This window comes from Elgaria multicarinata, chromosome 3 (assembly GCF_023053635.1).
Source record: "Elgaria multicarinata webbii isolate HBS135686 ecotype San Diego chromosome 3, rElgMul1.1.pri, whole genome shotgun sequence".
NCBI classification, from domain to species: Eukaryota; Metazoa; Chordata; class Lepidosauria; order Squamata; family Anguidae; genus Elgaria; species Elgaria multicarinata.
The window spans coordinates 155,422,051-155,449,994 of record NC_086173.1 but is presented as its reverse complement, the minus strand read 5'-3'; the positions used below and the strand labels follow the sequence as shown (position 1 = coordinate 155,449,994).

The 27,944-nt window shown below is 45.3% G+C and overlaps 1 pseudogene; it reads right to left on the bottom strand.

The window, feature by feature from the left end:
- LOC134395594 (integrin-linked kinase-associated serine/threonine phosphatase 2C-like) overlaps positions 1 to 26,649 on the bottom strand; it is a 44,672-nt pseudogene extending 18,023 nt beyond the window's left edge.
- Between the last annotated feature and the right edge of the window lie 1,295 nt (positions 26,650 to 27,944).

Below are 27,944 nucleotides of genomic sequence, written 5' to 3'. Positions count from 1 at the left end.
CGTTTCCTGCTGTGTGCAGGAAAAGCGGCGCAATAAAAACGGCTGCCGAATGGACCACGTGGTCATTGTTGAATGAAATTCCCTGGTGAAATTCCCTGTTCATCACAACAGTTAAAGCTGCAGGTGCCCTGCCCTCTTTTAAATCTGGTCACTCTAGTATAGCTGCTGCACCTTTCACTGTGGTGATGAAGAGGGAATTTGTGTTTTTTGTGTTTTTAGATTGTTGGTTGTTTTTATGCTCTTCATGATTTTAATTTTTGTGAACTGCCCAGAGAGCTTCCGCTATTGGGCGGTAAATAAATAAATAAATTTCCCTTTTCTATGCAATTATTAAAGATACAGGAGCCCTGTCCTCCTTTTCATACGGTCAGCCTAGGCTGAGGGTGGGGAGGGGAGACTCTTTTCAGCCCACAGGGAGTTATTATTATTATTATTATTATTATTATTATTATTATTATTATTATTATTTATTTATATAGCACCATCAATGTACATGGTGCTGTACAGAGTAAAACAGTAAATAGCAAGACCCTGCCGCATAGGCTTACAATCTAATAAAATCATAGTAAAACAATAAGGAGGGGAAGAGAAGGCAAACAGGCACAAGGTAGGGTAAGCAGGCACAGGGTAGGGTAAAACTAACAGTATAAGGTCTGCACAACATCAAGTTTTAAAAGCTTTAGGAAAAAGAAAAGTTTTTAGTTGAGCTTTAAAAGCTGCGATTTAAAAGCTGCGATTGAGTTTGCCCATGTGACCTGCTTAAAGGTGCAGGAGCTGTACTAGAGTGACCAGATTTAAAAGAGGGCAGGGCACCTGCAGCTTTCACTGTTGTGATGAAGAGGAAATTTCCCCCGGTTCCCCATATATACAAATGACACCTTCTGAAATTCTCTTTTCTATGCAACTGTTAAAGAGACAGGAGCCCTGTCCTCCTTTTCATATGGTCACCCTAGCCTAGGCAATACTGAGGAAATGGCATGACTCAACAGAATGAGGCAGATCGTTCAACAGAGACTCATTTGTGTCCTGCTGATAGGAGAAGCAGCATTATTCGAAAACAAACAGAGCTTGGAAATGGTTTTGACCAGAAGTGGTGTGGTGGGAGGGAAGCCCTGCGTTTTGCAGTATGGAACCGCTGTGGGTGTGAAAGTGACAGGGGAAACAAGCCCTGTTAAGTGAGCGAACAGCTGACTGAAACCCGGCAAACAAGCAAATGCCTCCCAAAGTGGTTGAACAGCCGCCACAGCCCACATCCTTGGGAGATTTGTAACGTTAACCTCAAAAGTCTGTGGTTCCTTCTGATGCGGAAATCACATCTGATGTTCTTGATGCCAGAAAGAATGCTGCCCTGATTTATATAGCGCCATCAGTGTGCGTAGCGCTTTACAGAGGAAAACAGACGGGAGGAAGAAATAAGGCTAATAAGAGTTGAATGTGAGAAAATATAAATATATAAGCTAGGGTGGCCCTATGGAAAGGAGGACAGGGCTCCTGTAGCTTTAACAGTTGCATAGAAAAGGGAATTTCAGTAGGTGTCATTTGTAGGCATCCATCACCTGATGAAATTCCCCCTTCATCACAACAGCTGCAGGAGCCCTGGCCTCTTGACCAGATATAAAAGAGGGCAGGGCTCCTGCAGCTTTACCTATTGTGATGAAGAGGGAATTTCACCAGCTGCTGCATGCATAGAAATGACACCTGCTGAAACTCCCCTTTCTATTCAATTGTTAAAGATACAGGAGCCCAGTCCTCATTTCCATATGGTCACCCTAAATAAACCCCAGGATGTATCTATGCCCACTTGTTGTAGCATATTGGGGCTTCTTAGGGATGTGTGGGAGATTCAATTGTTTTCTAGCTGGGGATGTGTGGAAGATTCAATTGTTTTCCAGCTGGACATCAGGAAAAACTTCCTGACTGTTAGAGCAGTATGACAATGTAACGAGTTACCCAGGGAGGTTGTGGGCTCTCCCACACTAGAGGCCTTCAAGAGGCAGCTGGACAGCCATCTGTCAGGGATGCTTTAGGGTGGATTCCTGCATTGGGCAGGGGGTTGGACTCGATGGCCTTGTAAGCCCCTTCCAACTCTGCTATTCTATGATTCTATGATACTATGATCAGGATTTACCCAGTTTGCACCATATGATTCTGAGCTTGCAATGTAATTCACGGACCGCCGCCCCACCCCCCAAAAGCAAATGCATTTGACAGCAGCTGCGCATTTGAAAATATATATGCACAAATATGTAATCAATGGGAGAAGAATGCATTCATCTCAAAGATGTGGACAAGTGCTGCATATATTTGGAAAAATGCACAAAAAAATTGCATGAATTTTCATGCAAAAAAAGAAGAAGACGCTTGCAAATATGGATTTGAGTCAGAATGAGCTTTGAGACTGAATTTAGAGAACTTCGATTCACACCTCCCCAGGGCTTCTGTGTTCCAGAAAATCCAATATTCATTAAAAACAAAATCGTAAGTGTCTAATCCTCATGGCTGACAGAGAAATATTGGAAATATATTGCAATGCCACCTGTGCCAACCTGGCGCCTTATAGATGTTTTGGGCTACAACTCCCAGCATTCCTGACCATTGGCCATGCTGGCCAGGGCTGATGGGAGTTGAAGTTCAAAACAGCTGGAGGGTACCAGGTTGTGGCAGACTGCTGCAGGCAATATATCTGCTGTGCATTCAGAGACCCAGGTGTGTGTGTGTCTTCATGGCACTGGGTTGGTGCTGCCTCCCTCTTCAACCCCATGCTTCCTCTTCCCCGGGTTGGTATTGTGGTCCGCATAGTTAAAGCAATGGTATTCCCCGTAGTAACCTATGGCTGTGAGAGCTGGACCATAAGGAAAGCTGAGCGAAGGAAGAGAGATGCTTTTGAACTGTGGTGTTGGAGGAAAATTCTGAGAGTGCCTTGGACTGCAAGAAGATCAAACCAGTCCATACTCCAGGAAATAAAGCCAGACTGCTCACTTGAGGGAATGGTATTAAAGGCAAAACTGAAGGACTTTGGCCACATAATGAGAAGACAGGATACCCTGGAGAAGAGGCTGATGCTAGGGAAAGTGGAAGGCAAAAGGAAGAGGGGCCGACCAAGGGCAAGATGGATGGATGATATTCTGGAGGTGACAGACTTGACCTTGGGGGAACTAGGGGTGGCGACGGCCGACAGAAAGCTCTGGCGTGGGCTGGTCCACGAAGTCACGAAGAGTCGGAAATGACTGAACGAATAAACAACAACAATCCCGATGCTGAGGAGGGAGCGTGGGGTTTCTGGGCGGGGACCAGAGTTCTCCCCGCCCTCTTCCTGGTGGAAGGTGACCAATCGCAGGTGACCAATCTGCGATTCCGGAGCGAGGCTTTGGGGCTGTCTTGACGTCGTCTTGCACATCCTTGCTCCGAAGAAAAAAGTTGGGGTAAGCTCCCGGCTTTTCTTCTTCGCATCTTCAGCAGAAAACACTGGGGTATGCGGATGCGATTGCAGCTACGTCATAAAATCAACGCCGTACCACCCTGGGGCTTTCTAAGCATTTACACAGCCCCCCCCTGAAGTTAGTGGGGGTTCCCATTGTAAGGGGCAGGCTTCTGTTTTCTGTATGGTAGGTCTCTAGTTCTTCTCGCATCTCAGCTCCAAAAACCCATTTTATTTCTTTCCCTCTCCAGATCACATTTCTTTCCATTTAAGACCTTTATGATCTTTGGCAACATTTTCTATAGTCAATGAAAAGCCAAATGTTGTAGTCAGAATACATTGTGCAGATTAAAAAGTATTTATCATTCCCCCCCCTCCCTTTTTTTTTTTGGTATTTGCATGCCTTACATAATTTATGACTGGGGGCAAACTTTGGGATTTGGCCCAAATTCTTCTGAAGTTTGCGAAAGGCCAAACGTTGCTGTCAGAATAAATTAGGAAAGTCAAGATTTTTTGTTTAATTTCATGCCTTCATTGTTGAGGTCAAACTCGGGGATTCCTTGGTTCACTGATCATGCATGTTAGAAGTTGAAACGGAGCGGGGAACGTGTTTAGGGAAAAGTCGGTACCAGTAAAAAGATAATCTCGCCTTGGTGGAGGTCAGGTTGAAATATAATCACCCCTTTCCTCCCCCGTTGCTGTTTCGAGAAATGGAATATGGAAGAATGCCTGGTTGGCTCAGCACAATTCGCTGTCACGAGATGTGATGATCTCCAGTAGTTTAGATGCCTTTTTCTATTTGATAAATTCATGAAAAATGGTTTGATCGAGGACTGTCAAACACCCTTTCCTCTATTTCTGATACTCAGGTGAGAGTGCCAATGCATAAGTAGCCAAAACCACACCCCTGGTTTTCATTGTAAACCACCCAGAGAATTTCAGCTATCATACAGTTTATTTTATTTATTAAAAGATTTGTTATCCTGCCCTATAGTATATCATAGAATCATAGAATAGCAGAGTTGGAAGGGGCCTACAAGGCCATCAAGTCCAACCCCCTGCTCATTGCAGGAATCCACCTTAAAGCATCCCTGACAGATGGTCATCCAGCTGCCTCGTGAAGTCCTCTAGGGTGGGAGAGATCACGACCTCCCTGGGTCATTGGTTCCATTGTCATATTGCTCTAACAATCAGCAAGTTTTTTCCTGATGTCCAGCAGGAATCTGGCTTCCTCTCACTGGAGCCCATTGTTCCATGTCCTGCACTCTGGGAGGATCAAGAAGAGATTGTGGCCCTCATCTCAGGGCGGCATACAGATACAATAAAAAATGGGGCAAGGGAGGGACCCTAAGCCAGGAGGAATCTACAAAAACAGTCTGATGGCTGACTGTTCTGCGGTTGTGGGGGGAATGGAAAACCAGTGAGAGGTGGAGTGGAAGGAAGTTTTGTGGAGGAGGGTGTGGCTGATTGAATGAAACACTAAACAAGAGCACCCTATGCTGCAACATTTTGTCGCAGGTTCCGCTTGTGATAGCTAAGCAGAACCCACCCAACCCCATGCTCAGAGGTGACCAGAACATGGGGGACAAACAGCATAGGAGAGCTATGGCCTTCGTGACCTGCTTGTCAGCTTCCTCGCTGCGTCTGGCTGGCTTCTGTCGGAAACAGACCCCAGGACTGGCAGCTCCTACCGCTCCCCTGTAAGCTATGTGAGGAATTGCAATTGGCAGAAATCAGAAGACGTTTACTTCTTGGGAGGAGAGCAATGACAAATCTTGATAAAATAGTTAAGAGCAGAGACACCACACTGACAACAAAGGTCCGCATAGTTAAAGCAATGATATTCCCCGTAGTAACCTATGGCTGCGAGAGCTGGACCATAAGGAAAGCTGAGCGAAGGAAGATAGATGCTTTTGAACTGTGGTGTTGGAGGAAAATTCTGAGAGTGCCTTGGACTGCAAGAAGATCAAACCAGTCCATACTCCAGGAAATAAAGCCAGACTGCTCACTTGAGGGAATGGTAGTAAAGGCAAAACTGAAGGACTTTGGCCACATAATGAGAAGACAGGACACCCTGGAGAAGAGGCTGATGCTAGGGAAAGTGGAAGGCAAAAGGAAGAGGGGCCGACCAAGGGCAAGATGGATGGATGATATTCTGGAAATGACAGACATGACCTTGGGGGAGCTAGGGGTGGCAACGGCCGACAGAAAGCTCTGGCGTGGGCTGGTCCATGAAGTCACGAAGAGTCGGAAACGACTGAACGAATAAACAAAACATCCCACTATGTTCTGCCCGACTAGTGACGGTGACATAGCTGTGCAGACAGGAAAAGGCCAATTCTGAGCATGCCACTTTTAATAGTTTTTTTAAAAAATTAAAATGGGGGTGGGAAAACTTTTTTCTGTCAAGGGGTGCATTCCTTCAGGAGTAACCTATTGGGGGCCGTGTCCCAGTAGTAGGCGGGGCCAGATCCAAAACGAGATAGGGCCACCCTTTCTCTCTCTCTCTCTCTCTTCATGCCACCCCCTTCTCTCTCACGCTCCCTGAGCTCCTTCAGACGGTGGGGTGGGGTGGGGGAACCGCGTTTCCTATTGTGGCTCTGCTTCCTGCTTCTCTTCTGCATTTGCAATGAGGAAGAGGGCAGCGACCATGTGGCCCATAGAGTTCAATGGGAACAGTGCCCTCTAGTGGGAGTTTCATAGCGCAACTTGTCCTGCATGTGGCAGGACATCTGACAAATCCCGACTTATTTCCGAAGAGTCGGATGTTCTGTGGCCTAATGTATAACACTAAAACCGGGAAATAGAACAGGAGGCACATAGGAGGCTGACCTGCGAACATCCGTGAGTCACGAGTGTGCTATAAAACACTCATTAAAGAAACTCCCTTTCTGGTCCTCTCTCTCTCTTTCTTCCTGCCACCCACTTCTTTCTTACACTCTCTTTCTGCTCCCCCTTTTTCTTTCACACTCTCTTGTTCGCCCTTTCTCTCTTCCTGCCACACTCACACTTCCTTTCTGCTCCCCCTTTTCTCTCCTCATGCCACCCCTTCTCTCACACACTCCCTTTCTGCTCCCTCTTCTCTCTCTCTCTCTTCTTGGTACCCTTTTCTTTCTCACACATTAAAGCTGCAGGAGCCCTGCCCTCTTTTGTATCTGGCCACTCTAGTATAGCTAGAAAAGCTTTAACTGTTGTGACGAAGAGGGAATTTCACCAGGTGCTGCATGCATCACAATGACACCTGCTGAAATTCCCTTTTCTGTACCACTGTTAAACATACAGAAGCCCTATCCTCCTTTCCATAGGGTCACCCTGGAAAGGAAGCCACTTTAGAGCTTTCCGGGGCAGCTGGGAAGGGCGGGTGATGTGAGCAAGGGGAAGTCTCCACTCTGATTTTCCCCTCTGAGGTCATAGCATTGCCTATGGCCTTATAGCTTCATTACACCAGGGTTATACTGTGCAATCACTGCAAATTGCGTGCAAAGGACTCCGAAGTTTCCCAGTTTATAATCTGCTTTGACTGTGAAGAACTCCCAGGCATCCTACTTTAATTGTGCTTCTTAGCCAAAAGAACCGACCTATTTTGCTACCAGTTTAGGAGCGAATCATTTGTTGTTCTCTGAGCGGCAACTGGGGGTACAGGATGATTTGATATGTTTAAACTACAAATTAAACAAATGCTTATATCTGCGTAAGTTTTAAAGATAAAGACATCAAAATTGGCACATTAATGGATATTTATTTATTTATTTATTTATTACATTTCTGTACCGCCCAATAGCCGAAGCTCTCTGGGCGGTTCACAAAAATTAAAATCATAGTAAGACAACCAACAGGTTAAAAGCACAAATACACAATACAATATAAAAAGCACAACCAGAATAAAAACCACGCAGCAAAATTGATATAAAATTAAAATACAGAGTTAAAGCAGTAAAATTTAAATTTAAGTTAAAATTAAGTGTTAAAATAACACTTAAGCTTTAAGCATATCAAATTTGAATTGGATTGGTTCATCCGTTGGTTTTTTAATGATTTTTTTACATTTCCCCCTTTAAACCCTTTTCCTGGTATGCAAAGGATCTTAGGAGCGTTGCTGCCAGGGGTGTGATTTAAGCTTACAACAACGACAGCTTTACGCTATGGGGATAATTTGAGGGAAACGGGTATGTGGGATGAAACCCTAAGGGGGAAATCCACAGCATCCAACGGTCCTTCAGTTGCCATCTAATAGCCAAAAGACTGTGCTGTTAAAATACTAAAAAGACATTCCTTTTTTAAAAAGAGCCATTTAATTGCAGCCTGGTTACCTATGCGACAGAATGATGTCAGGGTTGGTGAAGGAAGTGAAGGATCCTTCCTTGGGATAGGAAGGTAGGTAGAATTCCATTGTTGTTGTTGTTGTTGTTGTTGTTGTTGTTGTTGTTATTATTGTCTGTTTCTTCATTTCCAAGCTCTGCAGTTCTGCAGTTTTCGAAATTTGGCCTCTTCCACAGTGGCCTCGATTTCAGTAATAAAAGGCATGGATTTCTCCCCAGTTTGAATCTTGATTCAAAAACCAGGCAGCTTCAGACAAATGGGAGGGCGAGCTGTTTTTTCAATGAGCCTGTTTTGCACTGTTTTGCTGCCCTGTTTCCAAACACACACACACAACACTCTGTTTCCTTAAAGCAGCAAAGTACAGAATTGTCAATTCCTCAAATGTCTGGTAGAACATTCAGGGAATGCAATGACTGATGGTATTAAAGTGGGCACCCCTGACCTTAGTTCAGTGCCTGCTGACTCATCTTCAGTGCCAGAAAAGGCACACAGTACATGCATTCCTACTCTCCAAAGCAATGCATGACCCACCAGCGCCTACTTTTGCCCATTCGTCAAATGTCTTTAATTTTTGAATTTTTTATTATCAAATTAAAGCATAGTTCTATGTCATTCCACATAGTTCAAACTATGAATTAAACAATTTGGTGTTAGGGGACCACTTCCGCAAAGAGGATGCAGATTTGCATAAAATGTGTGTGGGCTGATTTATATATATAGCTGCACATCTAGGAAGTAGTACTATAGGGTGACCATATGAAAAGGAGGACCAGGGGGACTCAGAGTACCCCCCCCTCAAAATCGTAGGCCCATGCCAACTGGCCCCACTGCCTCCCCCCTTCGGCCAAGCCCTGGTCCTACTTAGAGTAGATCCATCGAAAAGAATGGGACTAGTTAGTCAAGACTAAAGAACGTAAGTAGAGCCCTGCTGGATCAGACCAAGGGTCCATCTAGTCCAGCACTCTTTTCACAGTGGCCAACCAGCTGTCGACCAGGGACCTACATGCAGGACATGGTGCAACAGCACCCTCCAGTCCATGTTCCCCAAAAACTGGTGTATACAGGCTTAGTGCCTCTGATACTGGAGGTAGCACATAGCCATCGGGACTAATAGCCATTATAGCCTTCTCCTTCGGGACTAACTTAAGTTCCATTCATTTTCATGAGTCTTTTCTAAGTAGGACTAACATTGGATTCTACTCTTTATCTTTAAAGCAGACTTGGACTGGATTAAAAACAAAACAAAAACACCTTCTAAAGTGGTTAACAACACTAACCATAATTAAAAGCAAACTGGCACAGTAATAAAAGAGAAAAAAGAGGAACCATAAAACAATCAGCAGCAATAAATAAGCAATTAAACCTAACGAGCGGTATTAAAATGTTATCCTCCAAAAAGCTTGAGGGTATAAATTTGTCTTCACCTGGCACCTAAAAGCTAATAAAGTAGCTTGTTAAATGTATGAATCACTGTTCGGCAGGAAACTTCTACTCAAGGTGATTTATGAGCTTAAAAACACATTAACACAATGACAAATAAACAAACCCCTAAAACAGCAGCAATTCCAAACTGGATAAATGAACTATCAGGAAAGTTTTGAAATGGACTGTCGCTGTTAATTGCTAAGACAAAAACACTTCATTCATTGTCGAAGGCGATGTCTTCTTTTTTAAATTCTTTAGGGAAAAACTTAACTGTTGTAAACCGCCCAGAGAGCTTCGGCTGTGGGGCGGTATATAAATGTAATTAATTAAATAAATAAACTCTTCCGTGTCAGGCTCTTCCCTTCCTCAGCTGTCATTTGGTAACAGCCATTCAATCAGATTGTTGCAGCAAAGGGGGAAATGGCAGTCAGGGGGGGCCGTGAGACCAGCGACTTTAATAGTGACCCTATGAAAAGGAGGACAGGGTTCCTGTATCTTCAACTGTTGCATAGATGCTGGACAGCCATCTGTCAGGGATGCTTTAGGGTGGATTCCTGCATTGAGCAGGGGGTTGGACTCGATGGCCTTGTAGGCCCCTTCCAACTCTGTGATTCTATGATTCTATGATTCTATGAAAAGGGATTTTTTTGCAGGTGTCATTTGTATATATGGAGAACCTGGTGAAATTCTCTCATCACAACAATTAAAGGTGCAGGAGCTATACTAGAGTGACCAGATTTAAAGCTGCACCAGCAGCTTTAACTGTTTTGATGAAGAGGACATTTCTCCAGGTTCCCCATATATAAAAATGACACCTGCTGAAATTACCTCTTCAATACAAGCCCTGTCCTCCTTTTCATATGGTCACCCGAGCTTTAGGCTACTCCTTTCCTTTCCAGACCCTCCTTATTAGAGCTACTATGAATGGGTCCCTGTCTGTTTGTTTTCATCTACTCCGCTCATCCCGTTTTTCCTTTTATGTCATGTCTTTCAGATTGTAAACCTGCCGGCAGAGACTCTATTATTCATTATTTAAGTTGCTCTGGGAGCCAGTTCACTAGAAAAGCAGGGTAAAAATGATAAAGGAATGGAACCAAGAAGACCAACAGTTAGCCTGTTGTTAAATAGGGTGACCATTTGGAAAAGAGGACTAGGATCCTGTATCTTTAAGACATGTGTAGAAAAGGGAATTTCAGCAGGTGTCATTTGTATGCAGGCAGCACCTGGTGAAATGCCCTCTTCATCACAACAGTTAAAGCTCTTTTGTATCTGGTCAAGAGGGCAGGGCTCCTGCAGCTTTAACTGTTGTGATGAAGAGGGAATTTCACCAGGTGCTGCCTGCATACAAATGACACCTGCTGAAATCCCCTCTTCTGTACAACTGTTAAAGATACAGGAGACTTGTCCTTCTTTTCATAGGGTCACCCTATGCTGTAGGGTCTGCTTATAAGTAAAGCTGGGTCCTATACTCTTATCCTTCATGGTGCTGTCCAAAGTGGGTCTCTTTACCCTGCTGTGTGATGGGCCTGGCTTTCCCAGGAGGTTGGATCAAGGAAGAAGGGGCCTTGCATGAGAGAAAGGGATCTGCTCGTGGGAGGTCTCTCTGCCTGATTTTGGGGGATCACCACACCACACCTCACCCTATTCAGAAGGGTCTCTTGACTCCCTGTGCAGCATTTTCAGGAGGATGGAGAGGCTATTGTGGGAAGGAGGATGTGGAGAAGTCCACTTTCATCAGGACAGTTGATCCAGCATAAATCTCAATCCAACCCAAAGTTTCCTGCTGCAAAAGATCTTGGGGTTGTGGTGGACAGCTCGATGAAAATGTCCACCCAGTGTGCAGCCGCCATAAGGAAGACAAACTCCACATTAGGCATTATTAGAAAAGGAATTGAGAATACAACTGCCAGTATCATACTGCCTTTATACAAATCTATGGCGCGACCACACGTAGGGGCCTGTCTATACATTGTCTTTGCCTCAGGGTGGCTCCAAATCTGCACCGCGTCGCTTATATGACGCAGCTGCCAATTCGGAGCCATCCCAGGGCAAAGAGCTGAAGACGCAGAGCAGAAAAGTCGGGGACTTACCCCAACTTTTCTTGCAGGAGCAAGGACAGTGCATCTCTTCCCTGTCTTTCCTTGCTCGGGCGCTGCTCCAGGCGATGTTCCCTGGTGGGAGGCAACCTGTCATTGGTCGCTGGGAGCCACGGGACGGGGGGGCGGTCCTTGTGAGCCTAATGGCCACTGAAAAGCCCGCACTGCCTCCCTCGTCCATATAACTTGCTGCCACCCTGCTGCAGCCAAACTGTGGGGTTTGGCGGCAGAGTGGTGCCAGCTCGGCACTGTGAAGTCAGCCCCTTAGAATACTGTGTACAGTTCTGGTCACCACATCTATATTGTAGAGCTGGGGAAAGTGCAGAAGGGCAACTAAAATAATCAAGGGGCTGGAGCATTTCCCCTCTGATGGAAAGTTACAGTAGTTAGGATTGTTTAGCTTGGAAAAAAGGAGGCGGAAACATGATAGAGGTGTACAAAATTATGCATGATGTGGAGACTGGGGATAGGGAGACATTTTTCTCCCTCTCTCAAAATAACTAGAACCCGGGTCATCCCATGAAACTGATTCAGGACAGATAAAAGGAAATACTTCTTCACACAGTGCATAGTCATAGGCCACAGCTGACCAGAATGGTAACACACCATTTGAAGTCTCACGTTTCAGGTCACATGTTAAGTCACGGCTCATGGAAGGGCTCTCAGGTTAGGGTGACATATTGGCCACAGCTAGACCTGAGGTTTATCCCGGGATCATCCAGGGTTCGCCCCTGCCTGAGCACTGGATCCCCTGTGTGTCACCTAGATGAACAGGTTGGACCCCTGGATGATCTAGGGATAAACCTTAGGTCTAGCTATGGCCGTAGTCAAGCTATGAAATTTGCTACCACAAGATGTAGTGATGGCCACCAGTTTGGATGGCTTTAAAAGAGGGTTGGATAAATCCCTGGAGGAGAAGGCTATCAATGGCTACTGGCCCTGATGGCTATATGCTACCTCCAGTATCATGAGGCAGTGATTAGCATAATTATCCTCAGCAGCACAGGTTAGCGTGTAGTGCGAACCCAGCAAGGGTGACTGGTTGCTGTGGGCAACAAGCTACTCAGAACCCTACAAACCGACCCATGGGTTCTGGGTGGCTTTTTACCCATACAACACGAGAAGCTGCACTGCCAAAGGTAATTATCTCCAGGGCACATCAGACATGCGCAGAGGGGGAAATAAGCCACGGTAGCTTATTTCCGCCCTCTGTTATTGTGCGAACCCAGTCCTCCCAGTGAGGTAGTCAGAGGTTCCTCAACAGACATTACCCCTGTGTAAAGAACTGGTAACTGGGCCAAGATAGATGCATTCTCCTACAATACCTTATAGATTGTAAATCTAAGAAAAGGAGTTTTCTCTGATTGTTCAAATGCACAATAGAAAAAGGGAACTCTAACCCTTTATGTCAACATGTTCGTGATAGGTTGAAAAAGAGCTCTTAAAAAAAGAACAGCGCTTGGAGCTTTAGTATTGAGAACACTGTTTTAACGACAGTGGCCTAATCTACACCAGGCAGGATCTTGCACTATGAAAGCGGTATGTAAAAGGCAAGAGCCACACCATACAGTGTTATGAAAGCGGTATATGGTTTGTGAACCGCCCAGAGAGCTCCGGCTGTTGGGCGGTATAGAAATGTAATAAATAAATAAATAAATATGTGTCAATGGGCCCCAACAGTTGTCAGTGCGTTTCAATACTGCTATAAAGCAGTAGTGTGGCTCCTGCCTTTTATATACCACTTTCATAGTGGAATATCCTGCTTGATGTAGATGAGGCCTGAATCATATACCAACGGCAAGAACAATAATAAATTTAAACAACAACAACGCACAGCTCTCTCTTTTTAACCTATCACAAATGTGTTGACAGTCTTTTCGAATTCAAGAAGGCTATAAAAACTGATCTCTTCCGGCAGGCCTACCCAGTCGGATTTTAAGATATTTGACTGTTATTTTAATATTGCATTAGTTTTACATGTTTTAATCAGTTTTATGTATTTTATGGTATTTGTATCTAATGTTGTTCCCTGTCTCGATCCAGAGGGAGAGGTGAGTAATAAATAAATAAAATTATTATTATTATTATTATTATTATTATTATTATTATTATTATTATTGTGGAGGGTTAGAGTTCAGTTCTTTCTTCTACGTTCAGAGAAAATGTGGGTTTTTTTGTATTAATGTTCTACAAAGTCTGTTAGGGGGAAAAAGGTCCCCTGAAGGTAGAAAAGTCTGAAAGTAATTGCCTTAAAGCAGCCTTCCTCAACCTGGGGCGCTCCAGATGTGTTGGACTGCATCTCCCAGAATGCCCCAGCCAGGCTGGGGCATTCTGGGAGTTGTAGTCCAACACATCTGGAGCGCCCCAGGTTGAGGAAGGCTGCCTTAAAGCTTTGGCAAAACTTGATTTTGTTCTGACTTTATACTGCTAGTTTTACCCTACCCAGTGCCTGTTTACCCTACCCTGTGCCTGTTTGCATTCTCTTCCCCTCCTTATTGTTTTATTATGATTTTATTAGAATGTAAGCCTATGCGGCAGGGTCTTGCTATTTACTGTTTTACTCTGTACAGCACCATGTACATTGATGGTGCTATATAAATAAATAAATAATAATAATAATAATAATAATCCGTATTTCTTCGATTGTAAGACGCCATCGATTGTAAGATGCACACTAATTTCAGTACCACCAACAGAAAAAAAGCTTTGATTCTAAGAATAATAATCGCACCCACGATTCGAAGACGCACCCCATTTTTAGAGATGTTTATATGGGGGGAAAAGTGCGTCTTAGAATCGAAGAAATACAGTAATTCCCAGCTTCGGGTCGCTGACATGCAAATCCAGCCCATAGAGGGAGCCTCTCTCACATTTGAACAACTCCGTTCAGACTGCGGGGAGGCTTCTTCCCCCATCTCTTGGGACTCGGCCAGAGATGATGGCCACTCCCGTGGTCTCCAATCATGGGTTTATTATCTTTCTGGCCCCACCATTACTGACTAGGCTCATCCTATGACAGCTCCCAGAGAAACAAGCCAGGAATCCTGGCTCTAACTCCGTTTCTCCTGCTGCACGGGTATCCCTTAGAAGGGAAGACAGAGAGACCCCCGAATCGTATACCCGGGCCAGGCCGAGCCCAATAAAACATGAGCCTTTTTTTGTTGTCTTGTGGTGTAAAAATCCAAAGACAAGACTCCCACAGGGACATGCTTGGGCTTCCAACAAGCTGACGATGAGAGAGAGAAAAAGGTCACCTGGCAACGGCCGTCTGGACAAACAGAAGACGGCCTTCCTTCCATAATGCCTCGTGGCCTTTGGGTTGCCACGGAAACAAACTTGGAAACCTGTGAGCCTTGTCTGGTGACATTTCGATTGTGGGGTGTCTCTCCCCCCCCCGCCCACTTAAATACACAAAAAACTTGCTCTAACAGTGTCCCTCAGTTGCTTCCTTCCTCAAAGGCAGAGAAGTCTTTTTCTCCTTTGCATTGCTCATCCTGGCTGGGATTACGTTTGCCAACTCTTTAATTTATTTATTTTTCATTTCTCCTCCAGGGAGTTCAAGGCAACATTCCCCTGGCCATCATTTTATCTTCCAAATAGTCCTATGAGGTAAATTAGGCTGGGAAGCACTGATTGTTCCAAGGTCACCCAATGAAGTTCATGACCTAGCAGGGTTTTGAACCCGGGTCTTCTAGTCCAACACTCTAACCACTATGCCATGCTGACTCCTAAGGAACTGATCTCGGTTTATTTTAACAACTGCCATCTGGGGAGCAGAAAATCAAAAGGTGATGCTTTGACCTTTGGCTTGGAGATACAGACAAGGAAAACACCACCTGCTGGTTTTCTGTCTGCCACCCAGTGGTTTGGCACAAGTTCTTGGACTGGAAAAGAAAAAAAAGTTTTGAGGAGTAAATGAAGAACAGAGAGAAGTGTGCTTCTGGGCATGTATAAAGTGCTTTTTCCTTATGCAAAGAGTTGCCACAACCAGCCCCTACACATCACAGATTAAGAAACAAGATCTTCCAGGCAGTGGTGCAGCTAGGTAATTTCAGACCCTGGATTTAATTAATGTTCTTACAGGATGGCCTTTTAGATAGCTATGTGTCTTACTGCAGCAGTGAAGCACGCAATAAATGTTTCTCTTCCCCCCCACCCCGCCCCATTCCATGCTTTACAACTACTTCTACATTCCTCATGCGTTACCGCAAAACCACAACAAAAAACTGTTTGCCAACCCTGATAAAAAGAAATACTCTGAGCATGTGCAGATTCACCTTTTGAACTCATTTAACTCATAGCATTATCATGACTACGGGAATAAAAATGGAGTCGGCCAGCCCAGGTGTTGACCTGTTTGCTGCTTCCCCCATTGCCAGCCGCTCTCTGGGTCGTCACTGGGAAGCCCCCAAAGCTGTGGGTCTCTCTAGGGCAGAAAGGCATTACTGCCAGGGATATTATTGAGCCCCGGGGTAAGTAAGCACAGTTAATTTCTGTGTTTTGTCTGCCACTCGCCCTTTTCATCCTCTTGACCAATGCCTCCCCATTCCTGACCTGTCCACTCCACTGCCCCATTCGGGTTCCAGACTGCATTTGGACTTTCCCTTTCTCACAGTCTTGTTTTCTTGCTCTCCCCTTTTCCCCCCTGAGACCCGTGGACGTATTTTTATCCATGAGCTCAGCTCCCGTTGTATATTCCTGGGATCTGGAACAGGGGAAAGCGTCCCGGGTCCAGTTGTCAGGGGTCCAGCTGGATCTGTGTCCATGGTGAAAGGGAGAAAATGAAAACGAGCAGGGAGTGAGAGAGAGAGAGAGAGAGAGAGACGCAGGAGCCTGGAAACAGGGAACGAAGCATAAGAACAGTGTGTGGGCTGAGGCTCAATATGACTAGCCTCTTTGGAAGCACATCGGGGTCTGTACGGGCTAGAGGGGAGAAATGGGGAACTGGACACCAGGACGCCTGGGTTCCCTTGAAGTCAGTAGTCCAAAGCAGATTGAAAACAAGCTGGAGGGAGAGGAATACAGAATCAAAGAACTTTATTCAGTCCCCCCTCAGGACTTTGCTCTCTCAAATTTGTTTCCTTGTTCTCTTGCTTTCTCCCCCAATAATTATCTTTGGCCCACTAATGCTACCTCCCTTCTATATAGGCCCCTGTCTGGTAAGGAGCTGGGATCACAGGCCCCCAAATGTCTGTGTTGACCCCTTTTCCTGGCCAAAGCAAACGCCACTCCTCTTTGAAGGGCAGTTCCTGGAAGGCCTGGCTGTGGTGATGGGGTTTCCAGTCCACCACTGGGGACAGAGAGACCCTTTCTCCACTATCACTTGGGCCTTTCATCCCTTCACACTGGCCCCACAGAGAGCAGAAGTGGAGATGCAGCCAGGACCACAACGCCCAGAACTGGCCCATAGAAACGTATACATGGGGCCTCTGAAAAGGCCAGGTGTGTGTGACTTAGCCCCAGCTTCCAAACTGCATGGAGGGCAAACAAACTCCTGACTTTTCAAGTCTACACGCTCAGAGAGTTGGTGGGGACACTCAGCACATGCTCAGAGGACAGAATTTGAACAACAGAAGATAGCAGCTCCAAATGTGGCAAACACTCCGTATTATCTAAATTCTCCTCTGGAATGGAATGAAATGGTGGAGCAAGTTTCAGAGGGAAAGCCCCATCCCTGTGAATGCCTCCCTCCTTCTTTCAGCAGTCGTTCTAGAAAGCTGCAAAATGTTCTCCCATTCTGAGTGAGGGCAGGGTTCGGAAGCGTTGCCCTCACTCTGAGTTGGCATTGTGATGTCATCCCATAGCCAGATCAGAAAGGTTCTGCAGCACCTTAACACTGGCTGTGTAATTGACTGGAAGCCAACCAGAAGAGCCCTCATAAAATAAATATGCATCAAAGGAGTAAAAAAGATGGAAGTAGTGCAGAAAAAGCAAGTGTGGGGTCTTTCAGGGAAGTGCCCCCCCCAAAAAACTCCCTTATTTGCACTGAAAAGATCTGCCCCTGTTCTCAGTGTGGTACTCCTGCTTTCTCAGTGGCACTGTCCGTGTTCAAAACAGTGATTTAAAATGATTCTTCCCTCACATTTCTGTTACGTACCACATAATGGGAATACTCAAATTAACACAGATCTGTCACCCAGCTAACTGGTTCCACACACTGAGGACCAAACTAAATGTGATGGGGGCAGCCATGTTTGTTTATACACATACATATTTCTCAGCTAGGGTGGCCTTCTGTCCTCTTCTACAGAAGTCAGTCCTTCATTTGAAGGACTGCTAAAGGACCATCTACTATTTGAATGTGTCCTCCATTTGAAGGGCTGTCCAGTCAAAGCCCAGTTTAAAATATATGTTTTGAAATACTCTGTTTTTAGTCTTCCTATTTTTCTCATATTTTACCTTAAGACTGATTGCATCCATAATGGATCCAGAGCGTCCTTGTTGCTTTACTGTTGTGCTGCTTTAACCTCGCTCTCTGAGGCCTTAGTTAGACGGGGCTTTATCCCGGGGTGAATCCCGGGATTGTCCCTGTTCGTCCACATGACGCACAGGGGATCCCGGGATCAGGGAGGGATCATCCCTCCCTTGCCCCGGGATACAGCCCTACGCTTTGGGAACGTGTGGCCTGTCGCCGCAGGTTGAGCTGGGAGCCGTGCACGGAGTGCAGAGCTCCTCAGGAGCACTGTGCCCATCAGGGGTAGGGTGGGGGGAGCGGGAAAATTAAATTATTTTTTTAAAACACTTACCTTTCAACACTCGAGCTGTTGCTTTTAAAAAAATGGCGGGCGCGACACCTCTCCTTCTGAGGTTGTCACGCCTCACGCGTAAATGGAGGAGGGATCTCATGTTAAACACAACACAAGATCCTCCATCGCGTGATAAAAGGTAGGTCTAGCTAAGGCCTCAGTATCTCTATATTACGGGGAAATCATGGTGCTTCCCCGGGGCTTTGTGCTTCCTGGTTCTTTGGCACGATTGTTATGGGTTGCATTACACAGGCGGAGAGGGGCGACCACATGGTTTGAACTGAATTCTTCTCCTCTGTTCACATTAATTGAGACAGCACCATCTAGTGGTGGAATCTCCCGCTTTTTCAGGATATTACTACATTAAAAGTGGTTCTTGTCATAGCAGGATTTCCATGGGATGCCGTGGGTGGCAGCGCCATTGGGCCCTCTCAAGGCATGACACCCCCCAGCAGCTGTCCGTGTATGCTGGATTGCTGGATGTTGGCACTGGGCCTGCTTCAGGCATTTTTCTCTACAGCCCTGCTCACTTCTGGTATTGGACATAAAGTTCCTGTAACAATGGCATGAGGTAAAATAGGCAGAGCGAAGAATTTCACTCCTACGTATGCCTTTTTTGGGTAAAACGTAGTCCTCCCCACACTCATCCAGGCCACTTTATTCATGAATGGGGCAAACAAATATAAAACACGAACTGCCCCTGTCAAGTCTAATGCAGCCCTGAGGGGAGATGGTTAAAACAAATTAAATGGACATTCGTTAAGCCTGCTGAAAGCCCAAATTGGGGTTGAGGGGGAAAGGATGACTGGTTGGCTTTTTCTTTTTCTTTTTTAACATTGCTATAGTTATTCTGAAGCATAAAAAGTAACCACAACAAATAGTCTTAAAATAACTTTGTCTCCCCCGTCCCCCGCCTTCCATTTCAATTTGGAATATATCCAGACATATAGGCCTCTCTGCTTGGATCTAAATCCCCGCCAGTGAGATATGAAACGGCACTCTTGCCATAAACCTCCATAACAACCCTGTATCCTGTGCTATCCTGTACCTGTGTTGGAGTCGGAGTTGAATACATCTGTGGGGGAGTTCCAGGTGTGTTTAGTGTATCTCACAGCTTTCCCCAACCTGGTGCCCTCCAGATGTGCTGGATGAGGTGGAGATGAAGCGAGTTGTAGTCCAACACATCTGGAAGGAACCAGGTTGGGGAAAGTTGAGATATACACACACAGAGATGTGGGGCTTGTCTAGATGATGGGTTTGCCCTGGGGTGGCTTCGCAGTAGGGGCAGGTCATCTACATGACGCAGCCGCCATTGCGAAGCCATCCAGGGGCAAACCCCAGAAACTCCACTGAAAAAAAGTCGGGTGTTTACCCCGACTTTTTTGTCTGCAGAGGCATGTCTCAGCCAATGGCACCCTCTGATTGGTTGCCATCAGCTGGACAGAGAAGGAGGCAGACCTCCAGGAGCTCAGGAGAGCCCCCTGGTAAATAAATAAATAAATAAATAAACGGGGGGAGGAGAGGAACGGGCTGCGCAGATACAGGTAATAATAATTTTTTAAAAAACGGGGTGGGGAGAGGAACAGGCCCTGTTTTCCCCCCATGATTTTTTAATCTGTATCTGCGAAGCTGCACAGGTACAGATAATAATATTTTTAAAAACGGAGGGTGGGAAGGAACGGGCAGCCAGAGGAAGGTCAGAGGGAGGAGAGGTGGTCCGGGCACCCTGGTTCCCTCTCCTCGTCCTCCTCTCGCTGCCTCGTCCCTCCCTCATCCCTCCTGGTGCTCAGCGCAGCATTCCTCCCCGTGCAGATACTGGGAAGGAATGCAAGTGCAGGAGGCCAGGGACGTGTTGGACCAAATGGGGATGATAGGAGTTGTAGAACATGTAAAAATGCATGGGTTGTTGTGAGGATAAAATGGAGAGGAGGAGGACCATGTAAGCCACCTTGGGTTCCTTGCAAGAGGAGAAGAGGTGTCATATAAATGTAATAATATATATTTAAAAAAAAACTTCACTGCTGGTTGACGTGATTAATTTTTTTGAGTTTAATTTTAGTGTATTGTTATTTTTATATGTAAATTGCTTTGAGATTTCTTATGAAGTGTGGGATACAGAAGTAATATTTCATGATTGTGGATCCTTGACCCTGGTGGGTGAAAATTATTCCAGATTAGCTTCTGCAGTGTACAACAACATGATTGGTGTTCATGGAATTGGATCTCAGAGCATTGGTGGTGTATACCAAGACAGTTTTGAAAGTCCTGAAAACCTCTCGTCTGTTAGGAGATACATGCTGGTTGACCAAGATAAATTTATGATATCCAAAATATAATATTTGGATGAGAAGGAAAGTATGCTTTTAAGGATATATTTTTTTAAAAAAAAAGGTCTTCAAGAGGACATGAACATTGGGGGATATCATTTTGCAGAACACCCTAGAGACCCCATCAAAATTATTAATGGCGTTATTAAACTTAATCTGGTTTTAGCCAGAGATTCTGCTCCTACATAAAATCCCGGGTTTGGATGCTTCCATTCATCCCTGATTGTGTGTTGAAGAGCCAAAGCTGCTATTAGGGTCAAGCCATGGCGTCTGTGCTGATGAATGGATGGATGCATGGATGGATGAAGCCCAGGGTTCCTGTGTGAGAACTCTGCCTGGTTTTGCCCATGGAGATTCGTTGTGGCTTTTATCCCCTGGCAAAAGAACCTCACTTAATTTAGCATCCTTCTGTACTGCCACTGTGTGTTTGGGAGTTGAATCATGTTAATATATATCTACTGGTTGAGGATAAGGCTATGGGATAAGGGATCTTAGATACAGAGGTTCCATTTTAAACTCTGGACTTAAGGGTACGGTGGCTAATAATGAATTGTCAAGAAAGAGAAAATGCATCACCAAAAAAAGAAGACAAAAATGCGAGGTAAATTTATGTTAGAATTACATATGACAACTCATATGCATAGATTGAAATTTAGAAAGAATTATGGTAAATTAAATAGAAATGCAGTAAATAACACAATAAACAGAAATTAGGGCAATGCACCTCCTCAGTTTTGAACCCTGAATCTGAGTTGAGGTGGGCCCGCCTCAACCCGAATCCAAGTCGGGTCTGGATTTAGCTGCCTCAGCCAAAAGTGGCCAAAGCGCTTTGGCCTGCTTCAGCCTGATGGTAAGCCACTATCCTCGCTTGCCCATGAAATTTACCTGAGCTGTCCACTCACACCAGTGAGCCTCCCATCCTCCAGGACAGCCACCATTTTTAAGGAAGATGGCAGCTCTGGTTTGCCATAGATCTACTGTTGCAACAACTGTTGCAAACCTACAGGCACCCGGGAATCCACAAAAGCCGACCCAGTTCAGTTTCGGATGCGAATCTGAGGCGGGCTAAGGCGGTTCTGAGGCTTCCTGAGCCAAATCAGGGCTGATTAGCTCCGAATCAACCCCCGAGCTGAGTCGGAGCAGCTGTGCACAGCCCTAATAGAAATATAGTAAATACCGCCATAATGTCAAATACTAGGTCACCTGTGTGGCTTGTCTGTTCAGTCTGTTCAGGTCAATAGTTCTTATGTGTGTTTTTTGGTCTTTAAACCAAAATTGGAGAGGGCAGCCCTATCAATAGAAGTTACCTTCATATAGAGTCCAGTTCAGATAGTGGCCCTTTCTTCACCTACAGGTGTAGAGGGAGGGAGGGAGAGGGGGCGATCCCGGACTGGGCCGTGCAACGTCATGGGCATCGCGCCAACGCGGCCGCCATTTTTTTTAAAAGAGAAAGAGCTGGAGCCCACTGGCGCTCCAGCGAAAATTAAGGTTAAAAAAAAAGACCCGACTCCGCTCATCACCCCCGAGGGCCCTTGACTTCTCCTGTCCCAGCTCCTACTCTCTGATGACCTCCACTACTCACAGGGAAGAGGGAAGAAGCTGGGATGGGCGCCCACACCGGCCACGGTCCTTGGGATCATCCCGGGACTGCAGGTAAAACCGGGATAACTGAGGTCTCAGCTATCCCGGGGGAAATGGAGGGATCATCCCTTCCTGCTCCCGGGATCCCCTGTGCATCATTTGGACGCACAGGGATGATCCAGGGATGATCCCTCGAAAAACAGATGGTGTAGAAAGGGCCAGTATGTGGCCTCTGATCCCTTGGATTGAAAAGGGTTCCTCATCCCTGGTATAAGTCTTTTGGAAGCAGCCAAAGGTGTGGCTTGCTGTTCTAAATTAATATGTGGGATACAGCTGCCCCATAGTTCTTCAGCTCCTTTGACTCTCCATCTCTGTTTCTACCACTAGTAGACAGGGCCTCACTTTCCTCGCCTCTATGTGAGGATCCCCAGCCACACAAAAAGCCAAACTGGCCATTTATTTCCCTCATGGAGATGGTGGAAAGGAACTGAGAATAAAACTTCCATTACCATACTGCCTTTATACAACTCTGTGGTGCAACCACACTAAGGGCCTTTTTACACCTAAGGATTATCCCAGGAAACTGGAGGGATCGTCCCTGCCTGCTCCTGGGATCCCCTGTGTGTCATTTGGATGCACAGGGATGATCCCAGGACGATCCTGGGGGAAAAGGCAGGTGTAGAAATGGCCTTAGAATACTGTATTCAGTTCTGGTCACCACACAGGCAAAAAGATATGCGGAAAAAATGCAGAAAAGGGCAACTAAAGTGATCAAGGGACTGGAGCATCTACCCCATGAGGGGAGGTTACAACAGCTGGGATTGTTTAGCTTGGAAAAAAGGAGGCTGAGGGGAGACATGATAGATATGTATAAAATTATGCATGGGGTGGAGAATGTGCAGAGGGAGACATTTTTCTCCCTCTCCCATAACACTAGAACCAAATGGGGTCATCCCATGAAGCTGATTGGTGGGAGATTCAGGACAGACAAAAGGAAATACTTCTTCACACAGAGCATAGTTAAACTATGGAATTCACTACCACAAGATGTAGTAATGGCTGCCAATTTGGATGGCTTTAAAAGGAGGTTGGATAAATTCCTGAAGGAGAAGGCTATCGATGGCTAATAGCCCTGACAGCTCTGTGCTACCTCCAGTATCAGAGGCTGTAAGCCTATATGCACCAGTTGCTGGGGAACGTGAGTGGGAGGGTGCTGTTGCACCATGTCCTGCTTTGTTGGTCCCTGGCAGACAGCTGGTTGGCCACTGTGTGAACAGAGTGCTGGACTTGGTCTGATCCAGCATGGCACTTCTTATGCTCTGATGTGTCGTTTTTCAACATTTCGCAATGGAATCTTAGGTTAGAATGTTTGTGAACATTCCGTGGTAGTAGTGGTAGTGATGCTCCATGCGTTCCATGCAAATAGCTGGCTGTTAACCTATGTGATACAGCTGACTGGCTCAGAATAGTATCCAGGAAGCACAGCCCCAGCCATTTCTTCTCAGGGAATCGTTGGCTCTGATCTGTGTCCCACAATGAAAATGTGTTCCTGTCTTGTAAAGAATGTATCGGGTCTCGTAGTAATAAGCAATGGAATGAATTGGAAGGGGATGGGGTGATAGAAGGAGTTGGCTTCCCTCCATCCTGCTGTTCAGCATTCCCTCTTCTCTCTGTCCAAACTGGCCTTCCCCCCGTCCCGTTTCTCTCCTTCCTTCCAACGTGTGACTTCATCCCTTTCTCTGGGAAATAATCATGACAAACACCATTGGGGGCGTTTGGGTGGAGACAGTCTGTGGGGAAGAGGGCCAATGCAGGGTAAAGAAAAGGCAAGAACGGGGGTGGGGGGGGCGGGGGAGCAAGCCGACAGCGTCTGGAGCAAGTCGCGCAGAGGATAGGAGTCGAGTTCAAATGGTGCTTCATCAGAGTAATGGGACGAAAGTTCGGACAAGAGGGAAAGTTCGGGGAAAGGGAAGTTTAAGGAAAAGTGTAGCTGTGAAAGGCGGCTTGGTGGCGTGGATTGGTTTGGTCACATGGGCTATGTTCCACGGGTGTATTCTCTTCCCTCGGTGTTAAATAACTGGCCTTTATTTATTTATTTATTTATTTATAGCAGGTGTGGGCAATTGTGGGATACCTGGGAGGAGGATTTTTGGCTGCTGGACACTCATCTGTGCGGAGGAAAAAGTTAAAATAAATAATAAGTAAATAATGTCATCCTTAGTGCTCTACAAAGCATCAAAACGGTCAACATTGGCCCCATTCAGAAGACACTTTAAATTTTATTATTAGTTAAAACAGTAAAATTTAAATTTAAGTTAAAATTAAGTGTTAAAATACTGTGAGAATAAAAAGGTCTTCAGCTGGCGACGAAAGCAGTACAGTGTAGGCGCCAGGCGGACCTCTCTGGGGAGCTCATTCCACAACCGGGGTGCCACAGCAGAGAAAGCCCTCCTCCTAGTAGCCACCTGCCTCACCACTTGCCTCACTTCCTTTGGCAGGGGCTCACGGAGAAGGGCTCCTGTAGATGATCTTAAGGTCCGGGCAGGTACATATGGGAGGAGGTGTTCCTTCAAATAACCTGGCCCCAAACCGTTTAGGGCTTTAAATGTCAATACCAGCACTTTGAATTGGGCCTGGACCTGGACTGGCAGCCAATGAAGCTGGAAAAGGACTGGCATAATGTGATCTCGCCGGCCAGTCCCTGTTAGTAAACGGGCTGCCCTATTTTGTACCAGCTGAAGCTTCCGGACCGTTTTCAAAGGCGGCCCCACATATAACGTATTGCAGTAATCCAAGCGAGAGGTTAAACAATGGCTTTAACCACGGTGGTTAAGCCGGAAAGTCGGGCTGTGTTCAGAAGACACCTTAAACCACAGTGAAGGTGGCTTTAACCACGGTGAAATAATAACACATACGTTACGAGTACTACAAGGCAAAGATGAGCCACTAGTATTTAGTGCTATATGGTGGAAATTCATTTCACACACAACTGATTCTGAGATGTTGACATATGTGTCAAACACAGCTAGGGATATATGGACTGTATAAATGGTATGACATTTCCGATATAGAATAAATTCATAGTAAAGTTACAATAATATCAAAAATTAAAAAATGTAATAAGGGCAATAAGCTTCACTCCATTGTTTTCTTAAATTATTATTATTATTATTATTATTATTATTATTATTATTACTACTATTATTCATTTAGGGGAGGGAGGGAGATATATTATATTACACTATATTATATTATAATGTTTGTGATATGTTGAATATATGAAAATATTTAATAAAAACATTATTTTTTTAAAAAAAAAAAGAGGGCAGGGCTCCTGCAGCTTTAACTGTTGTGATGAAGAGAAAAATTCACCAGGTGCTGCATGCATACAAATGACATCTGCTGAAATTCCCTCTTCATCACTACTGTTAAAGATACAGGAGCCCTGTCCTCCTTTCCATAGGGTCACCCTACTCACAAACACATTAACTTATCCTAATAAATCCACTGCATGTGAATGGCTGCATTCACACAACACGATAGTCAATGGTGGGGTAATAATCAACTCAACAGTTGTTTATCTATGGGCTGCTCCCCATGCAACATGATAATAATCACCTGTGGTGTGGATTAAGATCAGCGTTGAGTTGGCTATGCTGAGTTGACTCACTCATCCCCCACCCTCTCTCCCCCCTCAGTCCTCCTGCTAGTATCCCACCAGCCAGTGCTGCCGAAAATCCATCTTGCCAGCTGGATCGCCACTTTGACTGCTCTCGCCTTGCAACTCTGGGACTGACAAAATAACCAGTGGTGGCTGAGGAAATAACCAACAGTGCTCTCCACAGGACACGTTAACCAGTGGTAGTTCAAATAGCCAACTCTGCATAGCACTGATTATTTCTGTTGGTTATTTCAGCCAAATAATCAACTGTTGGTTAGAAAACTCCCTCCATACATGATCACCCATGGTGGGTTAAATAACCAACCATTGACTATTTAAACCACCATTGTTTATTGTGTTGTCTGAACCCAGTCATTCTTTCCATCACGGTTCGATCCCGCCCCCCCCCCCCCCCCAGTGATGTTATCCATTGAGCCTCGCTGCACTGCTTTCTTGGCCAGCCTATTAGAGGCTGCTTCTTACCTAGTGTCAGCAGCAGCAGATGTGGCATCTCTTGTAGGTTTTGTCCTCTAAACAAGACATGATGAAGTTCACAGCTTCTTCTAGTGAGAAGACTTTGAAGAGACCACCACAAGCCAACGGGTTAGACCTGTCGTTGTGTGTAAGTTGGCAGCATTTGACAGAGTTGACCCAAAACCTCTTGTACCTTTCATCCCCGATGGAGCAGGAGACCTCCAGGAAACCCAGAACACGGCCTTCCCTGACATTAACTCCAGCCTTTTGGATTCTCATTTGCTTATCATACTGTGTTGGGTTATTTTCTTTGACAAGACTTAAGGCTGTATCTTTCTGACTCTTGTAGTGACACAGAATCGCCCTGCTGTCTTCAAGATTGGCAACAAACAGTTTCATCGACTACCAGCACCTAAGTTGCTATGGAGCTATCCTTCCAGGCAGGTTTTGGGCTGGAAGCCTGCTTGAGAAATTCCTCATCTATGTGTTTGAAAGTGTAAGATATTACCTTCTTGCTTTCTCCACCTTGGGCACTCTTAGGAAATTTTCTGATCAGATTTTGATGCAGATTCTGTGGTACATAGGTTGAGGTGGGGGACATAATCACGTTCTTCAAATATCTGAAGGGTTCTCACGCAGAAGAGGTTAAATACTAGATTGAACAAGTTAAGTTACAGAAGGACAGATTTCGACTGAACCTTAGGAGAAACATCGTGACAGGAATAGCAGTTTGATGATGGAACTAATGCCTTAGAGCAGCGGTTCTCAACCTGTGGGTCGGGACCCCTTTGGGGGTCGAATGACCCTTTCACAGGGGTCGCCTAAGACCATTGGAAAACACATATTTCCGATGGTCTTAGGAAACTGTATTGACTGAACTATGTCATGTATCATCTTTTGTATTATTAAAGCTATTGTTATGTATTATTTTCATTAGCAAACCATCCCATGACAATGGATCGTGTAGAGAAGAACGAAAATAATTTTATGGTTGGGGGTCACCACAACATGAGGAACTGTATTAAAGGGTCGCGGCATTAGGAAGGTTGAGAACCACTGCCTTAGAGGGATGGTGGGTCTTCAGGCAGACGTGGACAGCCATTATTATTATTATTATTATTATTATTATTATTATTATTATTATTTATTACATTTATATACCGCCCCATAGCCAAAGCTCTCTGGGCGGTTTACAAAAGTTAAAAACAGTGAACATTAAAAAGAAATATACAAAATTTAAAACCATAAAAAATTTAAAACCATACAAAATTTAAAACCATAAAAAGCACAAAATACAAACAAAAACAGATAATATCCATTTAAAAACAACTATCCTAGGGTCAGTTAAAAAACTCAGCATATGCTGTTAAATGCCTGGGAGAAGAGAAAAGTCTTGACCCGGCGCCGAAAAGATAACAACGTTGGCGCCAGGCGAGCCTCGTTAGGGAGATCATTCCATAATTGAGGGGCCACCTCTGAAAAGGCCCTCTCCCTTGTCGCCATTCTGTTAGGGATACTCTAGTTCTGTATTACCTTCATCAAGCAGGGGATTGGACCAGCTGGCGTACAAGGGTCTTGCCAAATCTATGATTTTATGAGAACGCTGTCAGAGCCGAACTGGAGGCAGCTGCCAAACAGGAGCCAGGAACAGTCTAGGAGCCAAGGGTGGGAGACGAAGGGTCAAATTGGGAGTCAGAGGGGGAGCCGGAGCCAAGAAAAGCTATCACTGCCCAGGCCAAAGTCCCAACCTGAACATGAAAACATGACCATCCTTCCTGATGAGGTGAGCCCGTGTCTGGCTAAGTACACTGCACAGATGCCCATATTGGGTGATTGCATCAATTAGTGATGCAAATAGGACCATCTACTCCCATATGAAGCTGCCTGAATATTAAG